Source organism: Typopeltis vanoorti, chromosome 2 (assembly GCF_054136105.1).
Source record: "Typopeltis vanoorti isolate ZY-2024b chromosome 2, IOZ_Tvanoo_1.0, whole genome shotgun sequence".
In the NCBI taxonomy this organism is placed as follows: domain Eukaryota; kingdom Metazoa; phylum Arthropoda; class Arachnida; order Uropygi; family Thelyphonidae; genus Typopeltis; species Typopeltis vanoorti.
In genome coordinates, this window is record NC_143550.1 from 129,800,461 (window position 1) to 129,824,001 (window position 23,541).

At 36.4% G+C, this 23,541-nt stretch overlaps 1 protein-coding gene across 2 annotated transcripts in view; it reads left to right on the plus strand.

Moving 5' to 3' along the window:
* Window positions 1-1,766: 1,766 nt before the first annotated feature.
* The window catches only part of Cdep (Chondrocyte-derived ezrin-like domain containing protein), a 741,059-nt gene continuing 719,284 nt past the window's right edge, over window positions 1,767-23,541 (plus strand). The window contains exon 1 of one of the 2 annotated variants that reach the window (XM_090413128.1): window positions 1,767-1,949. The gene's annotated coding sequence lies outside the window, so the exon portion shown is untranslated. Of the gene's footprint in view, window positions 1,950-2,177; window positions 2,260-23,541 lie in introns of those variants that run through there. The other variant, XM_090413137.1, reaches the window with a different exon arrangement.

Below are 23,541 nucleotides of genomic sequence, written 5' to 3' on the forward strand. Positions count from 1 at the left end.
TCATGTGTAAGGTTGGTAGAAAGTTCGGAGGTTTGAGGGTCTTCTGTCTCGACCTCCATAATCTGATGGACTTCAACCTTTCCTGGCCATTTCATGTGTAATATGTTACCGATGTGACGAAAAATAGCTACAAGTTCCTTGAAAGGGAGATCCTCATATGGTGAATCCATAATTAAATCTAGACTTGAAGTGGGGGCAGGACCTGCCTTGTCCCTTCAACTGACAAGTGCTGCACAGGGTGGGGAACAGGAGAGGGCCTGAAAAATTTTTTGTAGATGAAAATAAAAGTCTTACCTACTCTGCTGATCGAGCATGCTGTTGACGCTACAGGAGAAACATCAAACAATCACTATTTTAATGTGGTAGACCAAAGGGTATAGCGAAAAGAACATATATACTCTGCTATACGAGTTGTCAAAAAGGTGCACCCATTAAGTTATTTAAATATAAAGAGCCAATAAGCTTCATTTCGGCGATATAAACATTATTTAAATTAAGGAGATATTAAATCCCACATTGTTTTAAAACCGAATAAGAAACTCAAAGATTGGAATCAGAGAGTTTCATGCGGAATATAGTATAATATACTATAAAAGTATCGGCGATTACTAGTTTGAGCTAATGCAAGTAGTCCTAGTACGTAGTGCAAAGTAATCGCCGATACTTTTATAGTTTATTATACTATATTTGACATGAAACTCTCTTTTAATGGGTGCACCTTTTTGGACAACTCGTACAGCAGAGTATATAAGTTCTTTTTGCTATACCCTTTGGTATTAATAATTTGGTCTAGGTACTCACTGATGAAGCCTCAATAAAGGCTGAAACCGGTCTGGGTAGTGACCTCCCTACTATAATGTAATAACAGCATACATTTCCTAGAAAATGTGTTTTTACATTATGGTAAATACCAAAGAATATTGATCAGAACTTTCCCCACCTTTGCAACGAGTTGTACTATGTTCTAGGACTACTTGCATTCAGCTCACGCTAGTATTTGCCGATACTTTTATAGTTTTTTTTTTTTTTTTACTGTATTCGGCACGAAACTCTCTGATTCCGATCTTTGAGTTTCTTATTCGATTTTAAAACAATGTGGGATCTAATATCCCCTTAATTTAATTAATGTTTATATCGCCGAAATGAAGCCTGTTGGCTCTTTATATTTAAGTAATTATATATCCATTTTTTAAATATGTTTACTGGCTTGTCGAAATACCACATAAGGCAATGGAAACGTACATTAACTAGTCCATGTGAGTAAGATCTTAGCTGAAATTAGTGAACAAGCCTTTGCAGCCTAATTTTTGTATTATTTTCTAGCAAAATTAAAATTTTTCTTTAAAATGTGTGCTTGAATTAATTTCTTCGCTACTGTATATACGTATTTCATTTTAATTGATTCATTCATTCTACTCTCTGATATAAGTTGTGACATCGTTAATTTATTCTAATAGAAAATATATATCCATTTTTTTTAAAATATGTTTATGGCTTGTTAAAATACCACGTAAGGCAATGGAAACGTACATTAACTAGTCCATGTTAGTAAGATCTGAAATTTAGTGAACAAGCCTTTGCAACCCACTCGTATGCATTGAGTATTTGGATTCCGCTACTCCCTACATGCTGTTCAAAGTAAAGAACAGATTGGTCGCCTTCAAAGTCATGGGAGGAGCAAAACTGAATACTACTGTCGCCTCCAAGCGGAATGTCTTTTACATTGACTACTGCAAATTAGTTATTTTATAAATGTTCCTCCCTTCTGTTGAGTTGTGCTGTGGTTCTTTATTGCAATTGTTTTTTTTTTTTTTAAATAAATAGTTACTTCTAGAACTTGTTACTTAAAAGCACACGTTATAAGGGTGTATTAGTTTATATTAAAATTTTTTGATGGAGATAAATGTTTAATTAACAAGGCGTGAAAATTCAATTAAGGCAGAAGACTGGTATGTGAATGCTTTGTTGCTTAATCAACGGATTTGTAACTTTATTTTTTCTGTTCAATGAGTTGTCAAATTGATAAATGTGCCAATATTAGTAGCTTTTAGAATGAGAGCGTTCGATATTATATTTCATTGAGCATACTTCGTTTTTTATTAAGTACCCAAAATTGGCTTCGGATTGGAGCATGTTGTGTTACAGAATAAGTTCTAATATAAAGAATGAGTACAATATTATTGACATGACAAGTTTTGAATTTGTACTACTTCAGAATTGGAGCGAATGATCAGCAATTCCTTATTGCTTAAGCTTCTGGTAAATATTTTATGAGTGATGTTTTATATATATTAGTAGAGACAAGTAACAGTCTACTAATAGTTCTTTGTGGTAAAAATAATGTTAGATATCATTTTGGAAAAAAAAAAAAAAATTGCCCTTTTTTTTAAAAATTGCTTTAGTATCCTCAACTCTCCTGACATTAATCCAATAGAAAATTTGTGGGCTATAGTGAAGAGACTTAGAAAATTACATAATATTTACAATTGCATGTATTCATTACAGCTGACATTTTGATCATTAATGAAATCGGGGAAAAGATAACTGTATTAAACAATTATGTAGGACATTTGATGGATTATTTAAAAATAACAGTTGATTTATCTGTCTACCAGCATAGAAATGTATATAGCAAAGATGATGGAAAAACTTCAAAAAATCTTTTACAGTTGTAGTTTACTCTACATGTGATCTGGATGTTTATCTAGGTAGTACTATTTTACCATCATTTCGAAGATATCATTGGATTTAAACCATGCTGTCTGAGCATTCATTATTGTCTATAAATGGGAAGCAAGGTTTTTAGGATACTGCTGAGAAGGATTTATATATCTTGCACACATATCTTGCCTTTAGCAGTAGAGGAGCAGCACTCCACGAGCAGATAATGCAGTCTTGTGTCCTGTAGATATAGTAACAAAGTAAATCAGTTTGACAATTTTTTGAAATGTGCATCTCTTCCACAAAATCTATTATATATTAGCTTCATGCATGGGCTAAGGTTAGATAATCCAGACACACTGTCTAATGACCAAACATGGTCTTTTTAGGCATCCAGTAAACCAGATGGGTCTCAAACTGATCAGAGAAAATCATGTACAAACTAAAGCCATTTGCAAGCATTTGTGGCACTATTGTTGTTTTAAAGATATTTATGCTATAAGGTTTCATAAAATAGGCATAACATAAAGGAGTGAATGACATTTATTCAAATTCCATATATTCTGACATGAAAATTACAGGTCATTACCAGCTACACTCACTGTTTTAAATTAATCCATTATTTGAGTTCTACTTTGTATTCAACTGCCTATTACCACTGATGATGATCTGTAATTTTCATGTTAAAATATGTGATCTTTGAATAAATATTATTCCCTCCTTTTCTTGTGTTATGTTAATTTTATACACTATCCACTGCATTGTGTGTGTGTGCACCGCTAGAGATAAAATTGAAAGTATAGATATATAATTTCTCTGGACTGGGTTGGGAGAATCGACATTAATTAGAAGATTTAGAAATTGGATAGAGGCAGACTTTAGAAACAGATATAATCCATTTTCTAAAGTCTGCCATCAGGTCTTGTTAACTTGTTAACATACTTAAAGCAGTTAAACACATAATAAACAGGGCATTATGCCTTTGTTGTGACTACAGATTTGCATGTCTCGTTATGATATCACTGAATCCTTACTTCATGCCAAATTTAGAGAATAATACTTCTTTCTGGATGTAGGAAATTATTTTAGAAATTATTATATAATTTCTAAGCTGACCTCTGGAATGTTGAGTATGAGGAAAGATTGAGAAGATGTAATTTGCAGAGTCTGTGGAGAGAAGGAAGAGCGGAGATATGATAGAGACCTACAAGTTGGTAAGGGGTTGTTATAAGATCAGTGGTGGAGAAGTTCTACAGAGAATAGTGGGAGATCAGGGGAGAACCAGCGGTCATCCCTGGAAACTGTATAAAGAGGGTGTGAGTAGGGGAGTGAGAGGCAGGTTTTTTTCATGCAGAGTTGTGAATGATTGGAATGCCTTGCCTTAGAGTGCAAGGAGTAAGGAGTTTGAGTGTGTTTAAGACACTGTATGATGAGATGTGTGTGTCATAAAAGGACCTCCCAGATGAGTCTTTTACTCCATGAGGTCTTGGGAAATAATAATATAATATAATTAGAAATTATTATATAATTTCATCAGGTCTAGTGTTCCAGATCTGTTGGTTTTCTACTGCCCGTCTCTATTCATATTCTATATATTGTTCATTATGCATTGTTGTTGACAGATTGTGCCATCCAAATATTTAGTTATGTTTCAAATTAACTGATGTTTTTCAATGTGCAATCAGTCTGCTTTAATTATATAGTCAGGTGATCAAGTCATCTTCCTAAGATCTTATGACCTAAGCTTCTTATTTGCTGTTAATGCAAATTAGGATCTCGCTCTGACAGGGTAAAGAAATGTACAAGGCATTTCATGGGCACTTGTTCTACCACTGATACTGATGACCATAGATTATATGCACATAGGAATAGATTGTTGTTGACAGATTGTGCCATCCAAATATTTAGTTATGTTTCAAATTAACTGATGTTTTTCAATGTGCAATCAGTCTGCTTTAATTATATAGTCAGGTGATCAAGTCATCTTCCTAAGATCTTATGACCTAAGCTTCTTATTTGCTGTTAATGCAAATTAGGATCTCGCTCTGACAGGGTAGGGTAAAGAAATGTACAAGGCATTTCATGGGCACTTGTTCTACCACTGATACTGATGACCATAGATTATATGCACATAGGAATAGAAATGTTTTCCTACATATATATATATATATATATATATATATATATAGCACATTGTTATAAATATAGCCACAGAGGTGGCCACATGACATTATTGTATTCAGGCTTAGGTGCTAGTTTAAACTCATAATAGGTTTAATGGAAAGAAACTGGTACCAAGAAATAAAGGTTCCAGCATTTCATCTGTCACAGAGAAATCTTCTGGGATTATAAAAATTGTAATAACACAAAGCACACAACAAATGGAAGATGTTACACTAGAAGCCTGAAATCCAAGGAGGGACATCCTTTGTGGGTGCTAATAGCTAGACTTGGCTGTTGGGTGGGCGGTCTAAGAATTGGTGTTTCCCAAATCTTGAGACATTTAATACAACCATCTGTGCTTAGGCTTAGTTGCTGGTTTATACTTCAACTAAAATTTAATGGAATGAATATAGTACAAAGAAGTAATTAAACAGCAAGTTGAATAATTTAGTATGAGGTTAACTCTACCATATAACCATATTTATTAAGATCAGGTTGGTTTTTTAAAGTTGCTGATTACATAAAAAAAGTCAAATTTGTACTTGTTGTATTGAAGCATATTTTTTTTTTTTTTCACATTTGATCCTATGTAAGTTATCCAAGCATGGTCAGCTAGACTGACTGACCATAATCGTGATTGTGGATATATTTCTTGCGCTTTCCATAATGTATTCCCAAGGCACATATCTTTACAGACATGTATAATGCTATGCATAATGGAAGGGCCACTACTCAGACAGGTTTTGACCTTTATTGAGGTCTCAGGATATGTGCCTTGCATTATGGAATACTAAGGCAATCGATGTAAAGTCATTGGCCTCTATATACAAGTAGCCAGTCATGAAGATACTTATGCGCAAACTTATTCCTGGTTTCATCCTTTATCCAAGTTTACACTTGGATAAAGGATGAAACCAGGAATATAATTTCTTGGCATCTTTAATTTATAGTATAACCAAGTGAAATACTTTCAATATCTGTATATTTGTTACTCTTCTTTGCACCCTTTCTACAGCGTTTTTCCTCCTCTGAACTTGAGACTAAATGAGCGCAGAGTAATCCAGGTGTAATCGTATCAGGGTCTTGCAAAGAGGCAAAATGACTTTATCCTTATGTATTGATGTTATGAACTTTGAACTTCAAATTCTTATCTATCATAATTCTAACTCTAAAATCACTAGTCACATCGATTTCTTCAAGCCTAATCCCACCAGTATAATATGCCATTAGAAATCTCATAATGCAAAAGTGTATTCCACCCTGTCCCTCAGCCACCCATTTATCGTAGTCAATAATTTATATTCTGATCCCATATTTTCCAGTTGATGCAACAGCCTTTCATGTGGTATCCTATCAAATGCCTTAGCAAAGTCCAATTAGTGTCTCAAAAAGACTATTATTATTTTCTTTTTCTGTAGTGAACTGGATCCTATGGTGCTGGCTGTTGAGGTGGAGAAAAGTCTGATTTGTCTGAGTCATGTGAGCCAATTTGAGAATGCGTCGGACACATAATTTGAGACAGCCTGAAGTGGCTTGAAAATTTCCATGTTTGGTCTCTAGAGCAGGGCCAGACTGTGTTTAAAAAAAAAAAAAAAAAAGTAAAGAAATCAGTCCATTATTTTATTTATATATATGTTACCAGCAAAGTGTTAAATTAGACATTGTATAGAATGCCGAAAGAGGGATGTCAAAGTATGAAACGCTTAGAATTTCACACATTTCCTAGGCATTCTATAGAATGCCAAAAAGCAAGAGGGGGGGGGAGTGGTTTCTTTGCGTGGTGGGTAGTTGAACCTTGAAATGCATTGCCTGATAGAGTGCTGAGAGCAAGAATGGTCAATGAGTTCAAGGAGTGGTATGATAGACTTTGTGTTTCCTAGGAAGGACCTCCCACGATGAGTCTCTTGACTCTATGGAGGCCTGAATAATAATAATCATAAAATAATCAACGAAAAATAAATGTAAAAACCAACAGAAAATATGATTGTAATACTTGAATTGTATATTTATAAATATTATGCATATGTGATGAGAATAATAAACTTTGTATTGTATAGTGTCAGAAAGGGGGATATTGGGGAATAAAGAAGCAATGTCAGAACTGATCATGATATCATTATTATTTAAAACTAAAATTTGGATTAAAGAATTTAAGCAGATGAAATATGACCATTGAGAGGGATTCTAAGCATCTATAGAGGGGGGGTCCCCCAGTCTTAGGACTTCAGGCTTCTAGTCTAACATTTTCCACTTATTGTGTGCATGTGTTACTACAATTTTTATTGTAACTCAGAATTTTTAATTATTTCTCTGTATTTTATTTTTCTTTCCATTAAACCTAATTATGATGTATATGGTGTATCTCATCAGGAACAACTGTATTTGTACCAGATGCCACATGTACAGGTATTTTAACCAGTGGATTCTCCTCCCCAACCCCTTTGAGTCTGCTTTTGCCCAGTGGCTTCTGCAAGGTTTTATGGATGAATCTCAATTCACCCACGATGCCTTAGTGAACGTTCACAACGTGCATTGTTAACATTGGCCAGTCACAATGAAATCGGGCAGTCCCAGCACCAGCAACGATTCTGAATGTTTGGGTGGGCATAGTATAATTGGAGATTCCCTCATCGGTTCATTATTCTTGTCACTGACACTCAATGGCCAATGATATAAACGTTTCTGACATTGATGGGGGATATGTCATTAGCAACATGCCTGCACATATGGTTCATTATTATTATTATTATTAAACAACACCTCATGGAGTCAAAGACTCATCTGGGAGGTCCTTTTACCACACACACATCTCATCATACCATGCCTTAAACATACTCAAACTCCTTGCAGACACCACAATCTAAGGCAAGGCATTCCAATCATTCACAACTCTGCACGAAAAAAACCTGCCTCTCACTCCCCTACTCACACCCTCTTTATACAGTTTCCAGGGATAACCTCTGGTTCTCCCCTGATCTCCCACTATTCTCTGTAGAACTTCTCCACGATTGATCTTATAACAACCCCTTACCAACTTGTAGGTCTCTATCATATCTCCCCTCTTCCTTCTCTCCACTAGACTCTGCAAATTACATCTTTTCAATCTTTCCTCATACTCGACATTCCAGAGGTCAGAAACTACCTTAGTCAGTCGCCTTTAGACCCTTTCCAACATCTCTTCATCCTTCTGAAAACCGGGTGACCAAATCTGGGCACAATAGTCCATGTGTGGCCTAATCAAAGCCTTGTACAATGGAACAAGAATCTCCCTACTTCTACACATCAGTGTCCTCCGCATCATTCCCAGAAGTCTTTGTGTTGTCTTCACAATTTTGGCGATGTGTCCCCTAAATTTTAGATCCTTATACACTAGCACCCCCAGATCTCTTATTTCCTCTACCTCCAACAATATATTCTCGCCAAGTATAAATTCTGCATCCCATCTTTGTTTTCCAAATTTTAAAACCTTACATTTTGCAACATTGAACTCGCATCCATTTGCTTGCCCAAACACTCAATTTATTCAAGTCTTCTTGCAAGGCCACAACATCTTCACTACTATTTATGGTTCGTCCCAACTTTGCATCATCTGCAAACAACTGAATATCTCCATCCAAATCTTCGCCAATGTCATTAATATACAAGTTAAATAGTAATGGCCCTAAAACAGATCCCTGAGGCACTCTACTAGTGACTTTCCTTTTCCTGGATATCGCACCCCCATACACAACTTGTTGATACCTATCAGATAGCCAGTCTCCAATCCAATGCACTAATCTGATATCCAACCCCATCTGCTCTAGTTTGACCGTCAACTTATCATGAGTACTCTATCAAAAGCTTTTGCGAAATCCAAGTATATTACTGTGTATCCTTCTCCTCTGTCCAAGGAAGCAGTCACTTTATTGTAATAAGTAAGTAGATTACTAAAACATGACCTCCCTTTAGCAAATCCATGCTGTCCATCAAAGATTATACCATTGTTGTCAACCCAACTCTGGATCCTAGTTCTCACAAGCTTCTCCAACAACTTAACCACAACACCTGACACAGAGATAGGCCTATAGTTTGATGCTTCAGTTCGATCACCTCCTTTATGAAGTGGCACAATCTTGCCCTCCTTCCACTCTTTAGGAATTTGACCAAATGCAAGACTCGTATTAAAAAAATATGTCAAGGCAGGTGTCAACTTTGGCACATTCCTTCAGAATACACAGTGATATATCAAGTCCCACAGCCTTATTTATATCTAGTTTACTCAACTCCCCAAACACCTCTTGCTCACTTACAGTCAGTCTCTTCTCCCCATCATCAACTGCTCTCAAATCTCTCCATGAAGTCACATTCACAAGATTGAAAGATCTTTATGAACTGCTCATTAAGTATCTTCCCACACATTCTGCAACAGCTGTCTTTATACCATTTCCTCCAATCAATGTCATCCTTCCATAATCATTCTTTCTTTTGCTGGTTACATATCGAAAGAACTCCCTAGGATTCTTTTTGGCTTCATTAGCTAATTGCTGTTCATACCTCTCTTTAGCTACTCTCACCAACCAAGTCACCCTCCTTGCCTGGTCTTTGTAGACCTCGTGAAATTGGTTACCTCCACTTCTCTTATGCTGCCTCCACAATGCCCTTTTTCTTTGTGTCGCATGCTTAATCTCTTTATTCATCCATCTCACACCTACCTTATTTAACCTTCTTACCCTTGGAATACATTTAGACATTACATCTACTAAATAGTTTTTGAAAATCCCCCAAGCTGCATTGATCTTATTTCCAGCTAACTCCTCATTCCATGCTACACCTGCAAGCTGTCTCCTGAGCTCTTCGTAATCACCCCCCCCCCCTTTGTAGTTCCACATATACCCTTTTTTTCACAGGGGTCCTTGCACTGCTGGCAACCACCCAGGTAATCTCCTCATGGTCACTTTCACCAATTGGTGGATGATTTGACACCTCATTTATAATTACATCCTCTGATGAGATGACCAAATCCAAGACCCTTAATCCTCGTGTGCCTTCTGTTACATACTGTCTGAGGTAGTTATCCCTCAAAAACTCAAGAAACTCATTTTCTTTACTTCCAGTTGCTATCTCTTCATTCCAATCTATATTGCCATAATTAAAATCGCCCATAATGATCACCCTTTTCTTATTTGACTATACATTTCACTATCACCACCATCCACATTACCAGGTCTATAACAACATCCCACCAAGTATTTGATTCTATTCACCTCTATCTCACAGCATACTGCCTCAAAACCACTGGCCCTATTTCCCTCTTGCATCTCTACCTTGTATGGACATAACTCTTTCTCTATCATCAATAGCACTCCCCCCTCCCTTTTTACCCCTTCTATCCTCACGAACCACATCATACCTTTCCATCTCTATTCCTGTCTGGATGTCGTCCTCATCTAACCATGTCTCACTTATTCTGACAATCTTTGGGTGAACAGACGCAATTAGTGCAACCATTTCATCCGCCTTGTTTCTTATATTTCTAGCATTGGTATACAAACACGAGAGCTCATTTCTGGATCTACAGCTAGTTCCACTGATACCACTCACTCGATGTGATCTCTCCATGCTGGACTGGGGCCATTTCCCTTTCTGCTTCTTCATTTTAGAACCCTTTGCGATTTCATCTGTTTCCTCTTGATCCCTGGTCATCCTATTTCTTTCCTGCCTACACATGCTCTCACCTCCTCTTGGAGCATCCACCTTTCTCACGCTGTGTACCCCTGTCCACCCTGAGCCTCCCCGTTTCCCTGCTCCTCTTGCAGACCCATTTTCTCATTTTCTATACTCATACCACTCACTTCCCCATTCATATCCACTTCTTCAATCTCTCCTGTCTTACTCTCCTGCTCTTCCACATCACTCCCCTCTAGATCTGATTCATTCTCTCTATTCACTTCTCTACCTTCCAGCAGCAGTCTCTTCAAGCGACTCACACCATAACCACTCAAATGCAGTCCATCACTCCCATACAGCTCACTTCGTCCCTCAAACTCATTCCACACATTAACAAACTCCTCACACATTTCAGCCAGAATATCATTTATAATCCTTGCTCTCCGCATCATTTCACCACAATCATACCTAGGCAACACACTGACTACCCTTCCTGTCAGACTATTCTCTTTTATCTTTCCAAGCAGCCTCCTGATATTCATTTTGACATGCTCTTTGTTCTCTCTCAAATCATTTGTACCAATTAATACTATTATCTCTTTTGCTCTCTCCCACCTCATATCCAATGCCTCAATCACTCTACTCATTTTACCGCCTGGAAAACATACCTTGTGCATTTTATCCTCTAGCACACCTTTAATAATGGAGTCGCCATACAACACCACTCGCTCATCTTTCGTTAACTCTTTCATGCCATCATGATTTATTTTAATAGTTTTGACCTGTGAATTCTCTTAATTTCATTCCGCATCCATTTCATTTCTTGCCTCATCCAATCCAATTCACTTTCCGAATCTCGCGACACATTCTCTCTATCATTAAATCTTTCTAACTTTCTAACTCTCGACCCCCTCTTCTCACTTTCCCACTCATTCATCCTTCTGTGTTTCCGTACTTTCGGTCCAACATACGTCCAACTTTCATTATCATTCTTCTCACTTAAACTCTCATTTATCTTTCTTTGTTTCCGTACTTTCGGACTAACATGCGTCCAACTTTCGCTATCATTCTTCTCACTTTTACTCTCATTCATCTTTCTTTGTTTCAGTACTTTCAGTCCAACACGCGTCCAACTTTCGCCGTCATTCATTCTGTTTTTGCTATCATTTATTCTTTCAATTTTTTTTCATCATGCATGATGAAGCACCAGCACATTTTTGTTGAACTGTTCGGGAATATCTTGATTCTGTTATCCTGGTTAGTGGGTGGGTAGAGGTGGGCCAGTTAAATGGCCACCATGAATTGATGAATGTACTGGATTTCTTTTTATGGGGATAGCTGAAGGTTTATGCTGCACTGGTGCCTAATTAAACAGGCTCCATCAAAGCATCTTTGATGGTTGTGTGACAATCTGAAATACTCTGGGACTTCTGGAATGTGTGCAGCCATTGCTCAGCCATTACTGTGTAGCATGTATTGTTGTGGATGGAGCCCATTTTGAACATTTGCTGTGATGTAGCTGCAGGTAGTTGTTTTCCTTGATAATTTCTTATGTATTATATATCGGAATACAAACCTTTTCAGTGTGGTTTTTTTCTGGAATACAAACCTTCTCAGAGTAATTTCATGCATACTGTATCTCTATAAGAAAGTATTTATAGTACTATAATTTTATAACCTTTATCATCAGAATCAGCAGTAGAATGAGTATCCAGAGTATTGGCCAAACATTTTAAAAACCTCTCTCTCTATATATATATACAGAGAGAGAGATATGCTATATATATATAGCAGTAATGTCATTAACATCAAATTATTGATTATCACTATTTCAAACTAATCACACACTTAATGCATCCCATTTGCTTGCCATATTCTCCAAGCAAAAAAAAAAAAAAAAAAAAAAAAAAAAAAAAAAAAAAAAAAAAAAAAATCCCTCACTCCATTGCTTAGAACCCTTCTACCACACTGCTACTAGAGATGACCTCTTGTTCTCACTGTTTTTTCCTGTGAAAAATGACTTGTATTTTAATCTTATCAGATTAAAATTTTGATGCCGGCTTATGTTGTAATCATAGCATTCCTGTCCTCTCGTATTCCATGTTTTCACCCCTTTGGGACTTGACCTGTTGCAAGACTCATGTTATACAGGTATGCCATTAATTGACTGGAGCATTATGTCAAGGCACTTGGTGATATGTTAAGTCTTACTTGCACTTTAATGGAATAAGTTGCAGCACAAAGAGTAAATAATTAAACAAAAAGTTTAATCCATTTCAATATTTCATCTCAGTCAAAGAGTTTCATCAGGAATACAATGATGAAATTGTAATAACACATACAAAAACCAAAAAACAATAAGTGGAAGAAATTAGGCAGATTAAATAAAGATTAAAGTTCTGTGAGGGTCCCTCTATTCCACGGGTGCTGTTGGTTAGTCTTAGATGTTGGGTGGGGCCTAAGAATTAAAGTTTCTTATATCTATCTAATTTCTTCCACTTATTGCTTCTTGTGTGTGTTATTACAGTTTTAACATTGTATTCCTGATGATGTCTCTTTGACTGAGACAATATTAAAATCTATTTAACTTCTTGTTTATTTATTTCTCTTTGCTGTAAATCATTCCATTAAAGTGCAATGTGAATGTAAACCAGAACCTAAGCCTAAATACTCGTTGACTTGAAAAAATCAAACTTACTTAATTCCTCGCATACCTCCTGCTAACTCGTGATTAGTACCTCCTTCACCATATCCTCTACATGCAAGCTTCTCATGATGTCACATTCATGAGGATTGGGAGGTTACCATTTTAAAACCCTAGCATTATCCTCCCATCTATATCATTCTTTCTTCTACTTGCTAAAGAACTCCTGGCTTAACTGGCTAATTTCTCTTCATACAGCATGTTTGCTGTCCTCACCGTTCATCTTGTGCTATCTCCAGTTAGCTCTATTTATTTTCAGGTTGTTTGCTTAATTTCTTTATACATTTTATTCCTACTATATTTGGCTTTTTCACTTTTTTCACTCCGGAGAATATGAACAGCTTCATATTCTCCGGAATTTTTAATACTGAAAGAGCAGCAAGAGAAACAAAGGCTTAATTTTTCTACCAACATTCTTCAGCCATTTGTCAAGGAGGAACTAAAAAGAGCTCTCCTACAATCTCACCCTAGTGCAGTAGTACCTGATGACATCCATTATGAAATGATAAAACATCTATTATCATCTTCTATGGGTCTTCTTTTATTATACAATAGAATACTTGCAGAGGAAGAGTTTCCAAATTCTTTGCGTAAGTCAATTGTCATTGCTATCCCAAAACCAGGAAAAGATCCAACACAAGCAAATAATTATCGACTCATTGCTCTGACCATCTGTCTTTGTAAGATACTAGACAAAATGGTTAATGCCAGACTTCTCTGGTATTTAGAAGGCAACAGTCTTCTCTCCAATACACAATGTGATTTCCGTAGACATCGATCAACTTTAGACCATTTCGGTTAGAAACTTGTATAAGAGATGCATTTCTGAAGCGAGAACATCTTGTCTCAGTTTTTTTTTGACATCGAAAAAGCTCATGACACAGCCTGGTGATATGGCATATTAAAAGACCTCTGTAACCTAGGTCTCAATGGACACCTCCCTATATTTATTAAAAACTTTCTGTCCACATGAACTTTCCAAGTCAGAGTGGGAAGTACGCTATCTCGACCATATCATCAAGAATAAGGTGTTCCCCAAGGCTCTGTCTTAAGTGTAACCCTTTTTGCTATTAAAATTAACTCAATTATTGAACAGATTCCTCCCACTGTGAACAATGCTCTATATGTTGATGACTACAATTTACTGTCACTCACGTAACATGAGGGTAATTGAAAGGCAACTTCAGCAAGCAAATGATCATGTCTCTCTGTGGGCTCTTAATAATGGATTTAGGTTTTCAACAGAAAAAAGTGTCTGTACACTTCTGTTGAAAACGCACTCATCACCCAGATCCTGAGCTAAGAATGGGACATACTGTTATTCCAGTAGCTATGGAAACTAAGTTCTTGGGACCCATCTTGACAGAAAACTCACATTTCTAGCACACATTCGTCAACTAAGAGAAAAGTGCAAAAGAACTTTGAACCTCATTCGCACTCTATCCTCTACTGAGTGGGATGCTGATCGAGCTTCATTGCTCCATCTTTATTGTGCACTTATACGTTCAAAGCTGGATTATGGGTCCCAAGTCTATGGTTCGGCAAGACAGAGTAACCTACGATGGTTGGATTCCATCCATCATCACGGTATACGGATAGCTACTGGTGCCGTTCGCAACTCATCCACTTAAAGTCTCTATGTTGAAGCAAATGAACTGGCTCTATCACTTTGACGGAAACAGTTGTCTCTTAATTATGCCCTAAAAATAAAATCTCTCCCAGATCACCCTACATGGAATAGTATCTTCTCTCTGCATTGGGAAGCTCAATATCACACACATCAAACTGATATACATCCTTTTGGTATGCATATTAAAGAAACTGTGCAAGCTGTTAATATAAATGTTGACAACATTAGCTACACTAAACATAACAGCATTCCTCCATGGCAGGATTGCACACCATCCTGCAATCTGTCAGCTACAGAAATCTTATACCCCATCATCCATTTACCTGCAATTGTTAATGCACACAGAGCAGCACATGCCGATTTCTTACCCATTTTCTTATCCAAGAACTAACACCTCTGTTGGCTGTGCTGCTGTGTTTCCTAATATTATTATCTCAAATCAGATCCCACCAGACTGCAGTAATTATACAGCAGAGTTACAGGCCATTCAGCTTGCACTTGTGCATATAAAGAAAACTGCTACCAAAAGTGTATAATTTATACAGACTCATTGAACTCTTTACAGGCCATCTCCTCTCCTATGTATAATCCATATCCAGTACTTTATGAAGTGCTACACCTGCTTCACAAAATGAAAATCCTTAATTTCGATGTTCAGTTCTGCTGGATTCCCAGCCACATCGGAATCAAATGAAATGAGGCTGCAGATGCAACTGCTAAATCAGCTCATACCTTCTCCACATACTGTTTGACAGCTCCATATACAGACTACAGACAACTTATAAGATCAAAGCTAATTGCTCAGTGGAAGTTAACATGGCAAGAAGCATCAACAAACAAATTATATAACATTAAACCTGAAATTAAACACTGGCATCCTAGTCAACGTACAAAGAGAAGGGAGGAGGTTGTCCTTGCTAGGCTCTGCATAGGTCACAGTCACCTTACGCATTCTCATTTACTGAGAGCTGATGACCCTCCCATATGTGAAAAATGCAACACACATTTCACTATTCATCATATTCTTGTAGATTGTGAAAAATTTACACGTGAGAGGAATGAAAATTTCACCTATCTAACCAAGCCAATACACTCAGGGAAATGCTAGCAGACTCAGGCAAATTGCATGATGTTTTTAATTTTTTAGAAAGAATTAATTTGTACAAACACATTTGACCATAAATTTGTATATATGTAAATACTTTTTTTGCTTAACTTAACTTTTATACATACATATTATTCATTAGGTTAAATCTGACTAATTATGTATTACCATTGGCCTTGATCTTGTATATTTCTATCACCCTGCTGTAATTTTGTTAATATGTAAATACCATAATGCTAAACTTTAATTTTATGCATCAATGCTATATAATAATTCCTTTCTGACTCTTTAAGTATTAGTATAATAATGTTTGTTGTAATCTTACTAGATGTAGACACTGCTTTCCTTGACTTGTTTTGTATATACATATGTTAACCTATAATTACCTATTTATGTACTGCTGAAATCTCTGCAGTAATTTTGTTTATATGTAGATACTGCATCACTTAACATACATTTTGTGTATGTATCTTATTTACTACTTTATTTTTCGAATAATCATGTAGTGCTATAGGACATCTTTCCTACTTGTTTACTTTCTAGTAATTCTGTTTATACTGCATTGCTAAATTTAATTTTCATCCATGCATATTGTATAATAATCCCTTTTTGCCTATTTTTGTACTGCTATAAAGGCATCTATTATAATTTTACATATATGTAGATACTGCATTCCCTGGCTTAGTGTTTCATGTTATGTATTAACTTATATTGTTAACTATTTTTGCACTACTGTAATAACCTCTGACCTTGTGTGTTGCTGTGCCCTCTGCAGCAGTTCTGTTTACCTAGAGATGCTGCTTTGTGAAACTAGATTCTTGTACAGACATATTGTTTACAATTTTCTGTAAATGCTAATGTTGTAACCTTTAGCATGGCACAGTATGACCTTTGTAGTTTTTGTGCCAAATAAACTATAAACCAAACTAAACCAAACCTCTCAGTGATACAGCTTTGACCCTTAAGCACTCCTGTGTGAGATGGTGTTTGTGTTTGGTGTGATCTCACACCAAATGATGAAAATCATCTGTTCCTCATCGATTTCATTCCTACCTTATTTTTAAGGTAGGAATGAAAACCCCAATAATAGCCAAGTAACTTGTGCTTCATTGAAGCACATAGGTAGGTCAGTTAATCCTATATCTGTAGTGTATTATGGCTGCCAACTACATGTGTTCTGACTGTTTTGCATTATGAAAAGTGATATTAACTGTATGGCCCTTTTCTAGATAGCATCATGAAGTTTTAAGAGTTTTTTTGTGCACCACCCCGATTATGTGAGAATAATATCCTGGTATAGGGTGGATTTAAGATTTATACAGTATTAGGTGTTGCTGATGTGAAAACTGTTTTCAGTAGAAAAGGACACCTACATTTTTGAAAGCAGATGTGGATATGATGTGATTTGCTTATGCCAGGAGAGTCCAGAGTTCTAAGTTAGTTCAAGAAGGGATATTACATGATCTCATGTAGAGATCTTTGTATTATCATTGTGAGGGGAAGTGCCCTGTGGTCTTTCTTGCATGAAAGAAGACAGGGTTGTTTTGTTGGTGTTGAAGTTTGACAAGGTTGTTCTCACTCCACAGAAATATGGCAAGGAGATCATTGATAAGAGGTCTTGTAGTGTAGATAACCACTGCAAGGTTTTTCAAATGAAAAAAGAGGAATTGATAGTACAGTCATTAATTAAACTGTGCAAGATTTGAGGTTAGTGATAGGTTATTTATGAACAGGATAAAGAGCATGGCAAAAAAGGACACATCCCTGAAGGAACACAAAATCTATGGAAAAAGATGTAGTGAATAGCCAGACAAGAAATTGACAAGTCATTGCATTGGGTGGATAATAGAATATAAAATAGTAATATGACAAGTTGGCCTTTGTGATAGATTTCATCAGATGCTGTGGAAATTTGTGGTCATGATTAACTGGTGATCTCCTGGTAGTTGAAGTGGTTGGCTGATGACTTTCTCCATTATTTTTGATAGAACTAATGTGTGTGCAGTGGGATGATAATTTGATGGCTGAGTTTTATCTCCTTTCTTTGGGATATGTTGAATGCTGGCTTGCTTCCAGGCTGTAGAATAGATTGGTGAGTGGTAAGGAAGGACAGAGCATGAAAGAGAATATTGTATGGGATTCGATGATAAGAGGTGTACATAATGAGAAAGTGACGAAAGCATGTTTTCCTGGTGCAAAGATAAAAGATGTTAGCGATGCTGTAAGTATGCAGAAGAAGGGAGCGACTGAGTTGATTGTATTAGCTGACACAAATGATTTGAAAGATGAGAAATATGCAATGAGAGAAGATATGAAAGAGTTATTAGTGGAAGCGAAATGAAGGTGAAGAAAGTAAAGATTGAGAGTCTTCTGCCTCGTTATGATAGGACAGAACTGAGAAGAAGCGCCCTGATTGCCAAAGAATTAATGAGAAGATTGTGCAGGAGGAATAGTGTACAGTTCATTGATGTATGAAGTGAGTTGGATGGATGAAAGGACTTGCATATGCCTGATGGACTGCATTTGTTTTGTGTTTGGAGAAAGTGTTGTTTAGTGAGAGTGTGGTAGTACAAAATCAGGAAAACTAGAGATATTAGGGAGGATGAACTCTAGAATGTGTCTAGCCACCCTGTGATCAGTGAGCATAGGTACAGTAATGATTATGCAGTGGCAAACAGGATTTCACCGGTCCCCAATTCAAATGGGTTAGTAATGACATTACACAAGGATAACTGTGTACAAAGGGACGTTGAAATGCATGTACAGGAATGCAAGAAGTATCAGGAGTAAGGGTGAGGAGTTTTTGGAATTGGTAAGCTCAACTTGGCCAAAAATATATAGGCATCACCAAGACCTGGTTCACTGAAAATTATATTGTTATAGGGATAGAATGTAAAGGGTATTGTATTTTCAAGGAGGATAGAAGGGACAGGAGGTGGGCTATTGCTGATGCTATCTGCAGAATTACAACCAACAAAATTAGAAGTTAAAGAGTATATTAGGTCCTGAGGGAGATAATTGATTTGAGGCTTTCTGGTGTGAGATAGAGGCAAATGGGACAAAATACATTGTTGGGTGCTACTATAGACCAGGGGGTCCACAGGAAGGCGTAGATGCCATGTATTGGCAAATCAGCACAATGAGTGTAGACTTAAATTTTTTCTTCCTTTCTTGTTTGTGTTGTTTGTTTTTATTTTTAATTGTTACTTTTATTGAATGTCCCTATTACTTGACATAAATTCTCGCGCTTGCTTTCACCCTTTTCGTTCTATGGCCATTACTTAAATTGCTCGCATGTGCAAAACTTGGTAGACAAAGATAAAGCTAACTTTCTTTGATACGAATCTGGAATTAACTCAGTGTCAGAATTTGAAAAAATTTGTTTGTTAAAGCTGCGCCATCCAAATTCTTAGACAAGAGAATCTTCCTTGTCAGGGAGTTAACACTCAGAATGACACATTATTCGATAATCAAGCAATTAAAATTCCCAATTACAAAAACCTGGTGTATTTTTACTCTTACTGCAGTCGTAGCTATCCCCAAATTTTAACTTGCACTGGTTCTATTTTTATGAGTGGTGCATTGAGTTCACAGATCAGGCAATTTGTTAGGTGAGAAAAAGAGAGGTTTATTCATTACTCTAATACGATATACAAATATCAAGATCACTTAACAAAAGGGAATCTCTCCTACAATTTGAAATTTATTAACCAGGCATAACCTTAATACTCCTAGTCTTAAACATTGAGACAATATCTAGAATTGGTTAAATTTCTAACATCATCCTATTCAACTAACATTCTTGTACAAGCATTTATCTTATTCTAGATTCAAGAACTATCAGGCTATAACTTACTTTAGCATTTCAATATCACACTGTACATGAATTCTTACTTAGAGTTAAGACAATCTGCTAATTGATTAGATACTAAAGTCCTGTTTCATTTTTGTAATTCCAATCACTGGGCATATCCACACATTATTGCACAGTAACTGTTTCTTGCATACAAAGGAATTGAAAAGTTTCTACATTACTGAGCATCAGGATCTCTCTTGCTTTTTCTCTCTATCTTCTGAAAAAATTCACACAGCTTGTTTCCCTCTCTTACGGTCGGCTGTCTTCAAGTAGGACAAACTAGTGATTACGATCACGAATCACCTTTTCCGATGTGGGCGAAGCTGCTCTGCCGGGTTCGGTCCACGTGGTTCCGCACGTCGATCGGTTTGCGCTGGCTTTTCTGTGGTACCGATGATTATGCTCTCACTGGATCGCTATCTGGCCGCATAGCTGCCATTGGACATCATTCTTTTTGACCGCTCTCATGCACCTTCTCCTGGAATGACTGGAACAGGAATCCCGAACAAAAGAATAGCCCGAGTTGGTATCGCGAAGCTCTATATATATTCATCCTGAGCTGTTCTCCCTCTTACGTCACTCTTTTCTGGCCTCATGTATTGTAACAAAACTGAATTTTGTTAAATACACCCAAAATACTTGCACCCGGTACCGTTCTCTCCTTATTGTGTTCTACACCTGCGCACTTGGACCTCGTGTACATGATTGCCCGGGGTCATTTCTTTAAGCCGATTATCTTGTTGTATACTTAAATCTAACTTTCTCATGTTAACGTAACTTGCACTAAATTTCAACTCTTATTGATTTTACAAGAACACTTAGCATTATATTACATAGGAGAATTTAATTAAATGACTGTTTCGTTATTTCTTATCAACCATTTCACTTATACCCATATACAAGCATTTTCTCCGGGAAGTTTTGAACCTGTTAAATCTGAATAAAATATTTTACAATATAATAAACCTTTCATTCAAGATTTAACAAGATCGAATAATTATTATGGGAGACTTTAACTATGGGGACATCAATTGGAGGGAGGAAAGGAATGTAGACACTGCCTCCAGTTGGGGAGAGTGACCATGCAGTCCTGTTCTGGGAAGTTGCCAAACATGTGAAGTTCTCTGTCAAGAAGGGATTTATGTTCAATTCTAAGGTTGGTGATTATGAGAGACTCGTGAGTCACCTTGGAACAGTTCCATGGTTTGAGAAGCTACAAGGAAAGAATGTCAGTTCATGGCAAGTGGTCAGAGATTACTTGAGGGTAGCAGTATCAGATTGCATACCCAAGGTTATGAGGATAAACAAAGGTGGAATTAAGTGTATGAGTAGGGATATAAAGCAAGAGCTGCAAAAAAAGAAAAAAGTGATCATAGTGGTGTAGCTAGAGCTTTTGCCTTCCGGGGCGGTCCCCGAGTTTGTCTCCCCTCTCAATACACACCAAAAATATTACAAAAAATTAAAATGACATGTAGGGAAATAAATTGAAGCGCTATATTTATTTTTGAAGCAAAACTTTAATTTTAACATTCTAAAATGTTATTTTTCTTGCTTTTTCTGTTAGAAAATTGTCTATGACATTGGCAAAGTCGATTTCATAGTAACGTAAGCAATTCTTAATCAATTTTATTTAGAAAAACTCCTCTCACAACTAGCAACACTTACAGCAATTGTGAGGAAAATTCACAGTAATATTACAATTTGGAACTGAGTTCTCGAGACTGTATTTTAGAATTAACTGCAAAAGTTCGAAAAGGTTGAAAGTGGCCCCCCCCAGCTATGCCTCTGAGTGATCAGCATGCTCATGAGCAGTGCAGAGTGCAAGCAAGAAGGGTGACTAGTATGATAAGGAAATCCAAATCAGACTATGAGAAAGAATTAGCCAAACAAGCCAAAAAAAAAGTAAACCCAATTGAAGGTTTTTTCATTATGTAGCAAGTAAGAAGAAAAATGACTATTGTAGAATAACTTTAAACAATGCTCATGGTAGGAAAGTGACTGAACCAAAAGAAAGAGTTGAGTCGCTTGAGTGATCCTTTTGCAAAGGTGTATCTTACAGAGTGATTTTACAGTTGCTAATGTTATAGATGTTACAGAGATGTATATCAACATTGAGGTCAATGAAAGGTATTATTGGGGACACTATTTATTTTGTATATTAATGATCATAGTGTTGTGTCCCATTTTTTGATCATTATTCTATCTAGTGAAATTCTGCTTATCTATGTTCGACTATTATCTATGCACGAGATATTACCCCAAAATACAAATATTTAAGTTATTTCTCCCCTTAGTGTCCTTAATATTTATATTATACTGCGCCTTTTGGGACATTTAATTTGAGATATTAAATACAAAAACAAGGAGCAATTACTAAAATATGTCTGAATGTGAAATAATATTGCAGTCGTGACACTTTATCTCGTTTTTTAACACATTAATTTTCTGCATGATTAGGTTCATACGTTTTTCAAGTGGTGCATTGGGCAGCAATTTCAGACAACTGTTTTATCAATGAACAAAGGTTTATTAAACTCATTAGTATGGTACAATTCAATTTCTAATATAATTCAATTCAATATTAAGAAAACATTCACAAATTAATTAACTTATCACAATAAATATCAAAAAACATTAGCTTATCACAAGTAATTTGGCTAAGATCCTATATGAGTATTACGATCATGCCGCCATAACAAATTCAACACATACAATCATATGTATAATCCCAGATCTAATTAACATCTTAGTTAACCCTATATTAGTCTGAATATACGTTATATGCTGTAGCACATGGACATATATAATCAATTCACTCAATTTAACTATCCAAAACTATGTAGATTAAATTATCCTTTCACTATGCTAACACATAACTTTGACATTTAAAACTTTCCTATAAGTTACAATACACATGCATAATTCTCAGGACACGTAATTACTTATATAATATTAACAGGCACATTTTCATTATAATCAGTCATGTACTAAAGTCCTAGTATAAATTTCCTTAGTCTCTTCAACAGTTCAGTAATAAAATAATGATTACAATTACAGACTATTTTCAGTTAACACGAGATTTTTACAGTACCTTTTTCTCTTGAGTTTTCTATATTGGCATCTACCTTTTTCCGATTGTTCTATCCTGGTATGATCTCTCTTATAATCGGTCACTCCTAAGTTCTTTTTGCATTAAACTGTGCTTATGCGATCTTTACTTTTCGTTCTTGAATTAAGGACGCACTTTGAATCATCTATACAATGGCTGTGAAACTCACCACGTGGACACAGACTTCTTTACAGATTTCCCTTTCTCATATTTGTCACTGGACGATGAAGCACATAGATAATACCTTCTTTCCTTAGCTAAATGGCATTCCTCGTTTCTTACCATAGGAAATACGGAATCGAAATCCTGCTCACTATTGTTTCCTTGTTGTGAGGATGGAGATAACTCCAATCCCGCCACTCAGGAAAACCATGTGAAACCTCTACGAAAAACTCGTGAAGAAACTCTCTGGGAAAAAAGCCCTATGGGGGGGGGTTCTAACCCTTTTATACCTTCTCTCCTAACGGCACCTTCTTTAATTTCTTTTCTCCGCTCCTTACTTGATTCGACTTCACCGACCAATTAGGGTGGCATTTTTCTGACAAACATCCTTTGGTCGGCCAGCCCGTGACGACGTTTAAATCCAGGAATTGACCCTGAGCGATAGTCTGTTGTTTTTCTTTTGCTAGCCTCTAATTTAATCCCCCTTCCAAAATTTTTTTATGAA